This window comes from Triticum dicoccoides, chromosome 3B (genome assembly GCF_002162155.2).
Source record: "Triticum dicoccoides isolate Atlit2015 ecotype Zavitan chromosome 3B, WEW_v2.0, whole genome shotgun sequence".
Classification (NCBI taxonomy): domain Eukaryota; kingdom Viridiplantae; phylum Streptophyta; class Magnoliopsida; order Poales; family Poaceae; genus Triticum; species Triticum dicoccoides.
The window spans coordinates 440,115,867-440,119,083 of NC_041385.1; the positions used below are offsets into that span (position 1 = coordinate 440,115,867).

General features: G+C 45.9%; 1 long non-coding RNA gene across 1 annotated transcript; it reads left to right on the forward strand.

Moving 5' to 3' along the window:
* Positions 1-1,268: 1,268 nt before the first annotated feature.
* Positions 1,269-2,979, forward strand: LOC119281359. Its single transcript, XR_005138388.1, has 4 exons — positions 1,269-1,462; positions 2,091-2,184; positions 2,575-2,653; positions 2,766-2,979. It is a non-coding gene; the product is annotated as an uncharacterized LOC119281359 (long non-coding RNA).
* Positions 2,980-3,217: the final 238 nt, after the last annotated feature.

Genomic DNA, 3,217 nt, shown 5'->3' on the forward strand with positions numbered 1-3,217 from the left:
ACAGTAGGCTCGGGGACCCCGGCCTCCAGGCGGTGGCCCAGCCCCACTCCGGCGGCCTCGACCTGCAGCTCCGCCACACGATGCACTCCGGCTGAAAGGGAAGATGGCGGGTGGCGGAGTGGGCAACGGAACTGGACATCGCCACCTCCTCCTAGTGAGATCGTAGCGAGATACGACCCGACAGGAAGGTAGAAGAGGAACAAGATCGACGAGGAGGACGAAAGGTATTGATCGAGTATTTAACCAAAAACTACCACAATTCGCGGAAACGTGACAGAAAACTACCACTTTACGATTTTGTCCCAAAAACTACCACTTTTTTATTAATCCGTGACAAAAAACTACCAAGTGTGAAAACTGCTCGCTTTGCTTGGGTTAAACGCGAATCTGACTGCCCGACCCCACACATAAACGGGCTAAAAATGCAATCGGATCCCTAGTTTTTCTTTAAAAAAGCAATCGGGTCCTCCGCCTCCTTCTCCTCCTCGTCGCCGGCCTCCTCCTTCCCCAGCCGCTTGCCGCCGGCGGACGGGAACGGCTGCTGCTGCGGCGAGTCCACGCCGGCACGCTGGCGGGAGCGCGCGACAGCGAGCGTGGCGCGTGCGCGCGCAGAGCACGCCGCAGGGCGTGGAAGAGGAGGGCGGGCGCGGCCGAACACGGCGGGGCGCGAGCGGCCGAGGTCGGTCGGGGCCGCCGCGGGCGCCGGCGCGCCGGGCGCGTCCTCCAGGAGATGGCCGAGCGCTTCGGCTGGCATCTCTCCGACGAGGATGGCTGGGGCCTCCTCGGCACCTCCTACGGCAGCCGCATCCCGAGGAAGGCCGACCGGCGCCAGAGCACCGGCAGCGGCAGCAACAGAGCCCCCCGCGGCGGTGACGCCCTATTCGACACCGGGGCAACCGACCCGGACGGGCCGAGGGGGCACGCTGGCACCTGGTTTGTGGGCCCAAGCTGTCAGTTTTGTGCTTAGCGCGGGCAAAGCAAGCGATTTCGCGACTTGGTAGTTTTTTGCCACGGATTAGGAAAAAAGTGGTAGTTTTTCGTACAAAATCGTAAAGTGGTAGTTTTTCGACACGTTTCCGTGAAATGTGGTAGTTTTTGATTAAATACTCGTATTGATCAGTTAGGCGCTCGTTTATTTGTATGTTCGCTGTCCTTCTCTTCAGACTTTGATTTAGATCCACCTTTCTGTATGTAGCTGTTTTATTTGTTCGCCCACGGCAACAATGCTATCAGAGACTTAATTAGTTTATATAATCTTCGGGGGGAAATTGTATGCCCTGGTGACGACTCCTACCCGGCCCTCCATTTGCTCGCCCGGCATCCTCTATCTCTAAGAACCCGATGTCTTGCGACCAAAAAAATCCAACAAGCGTCCTCGCCATGTGAAGCTCGTTTCCATCAGGTAGGCTGACCTCGTGCTTGACACTGTCGACCAGCAGCAAGGCGGCAAATTCATTTATATGTGAGTCGATCTACTTTTTTGTTTTAATTTTTCTATCAATTCATTCTAAATAAAAAATTGGAGCCGCTCCCTTGATGCGTACTTATTTGTGGAGGAGAAACTTGACATTGTACATTAGATTATCCTATTAAGATAGGACAACACTGCTTTGCCGGGTTTTTTTTTTTCTGAACTCTCGTCTGTTTACTAATTAAACATGTAGACTTCCACTTCAATTTAGACTACTACTTCAATTTACATATGGCTTTTTTCGTTGTTTACTCCCAAATTATTGGCACTCACATATGCAGGTGCTTGATAAAAAGCCTCTGATAATATCCTGATTGAATAGGATGGTTAGTGTTCTTAACACATTTTTCTTTTTCATGTAGTTAATAATAGTTGTGTATCATCTGTCAAATCACCTTCACCCCCTCCACTCCCATAACTAAAATTAAGAGCTTTGCGCCCACGTTCTAACATTTCTTAGAATTAACAGGAAGCGGCTCCCCTGACGTGCGGCTCCTGCCGTTGTGGCGCTGCCATGTGGGCCTGTTCCCCGATGGGTCCATCAGTCAGTGGTCGAACGGCACCCTGCCGAACGGCAGAGGATCCTCGTCCGAATTAACATGGCTTCTACTCTAAACAGAGAGATCAACTCACACATGCAGTTTCTCACCTGTAGAAACTTTTCTCAAGTTGTCAGATAAAGAGCACCGTGGATGGATATATTATCATGTTTGGTAAGATTTAATCATATCTGATAATGTAAAACATCTGGGTAACATGTGTTGCACTATGTCTAGAGCAGCTAAATGGTATCATTCTCGCTTATAATTATGTAGATATTGTGTTAGACTGAAGATTATTAATATGAACTACCATGAGAATTCAGTATTTTTATGGTAACCCGTTCCCTTAATAAGTAGAGCTAGTATTAAGGCTTAGAGACTATTAGTGTCAACAACCATTAGAATTCAGTCCCTGTATGTTGAACCGCTGCTATTTCTTTACATATATACGCTTTGTATGGTGAATACTTAGTTAGTTGTTATTTTTCTAAGAAATACGCTTCAAGCATTCTCACCTTAGCCAATCTATCGATGACATAATGATTTTTCTTCTTTTTACAGTATGTATCTATACTTCATATGGGCACATGAAATCTACACGGCAAGATTGAACTTCTGCAGTGCATGTTTACTCGATGTGGTATATGTAATACCGTTCTTCTCTGTTCTTATAGCTGTATGTTCAGCAAACAAAAACTTACTGATAGAAGTTCGAATAAATTTATTTATATCTCATTGGGCTTTCTTCACAGAAAATCTTCTATGTGCCGGATTTGAAGGCAGTTGCCACAAGGATAAGCTAGAGAAGCAGAGAAAACAAGGAGCCATTGTTCCATTATCAACATGTAGAAACTAAAAATCATATAGATATGTTTCACCTAGTTTGCGCATGTAATTGTTAATAGGAGATGTGTACAATTGAGTTTGTAAACTACTACTACTCTGAGTAATACAATGTTATTATCTTGTGCCATGCCATACAAGTTTTGAATATTTTATGATATGTAAAAGAGAGTCCAATTATTTCATACGAGCAAGTAATTCTATTAAGTGCAATTGATTAAAAAACACTTTATACAATAGGAAGAGGATATATGCAGTTGCATCTAGCATGAATTTACTAAAGCGTCCCTAGGGGTATAAAGATGCTCTCAAAATGTCTCGTATCCATGTTGACACGCTTTGTTAGGACGTCTTAAAAGGT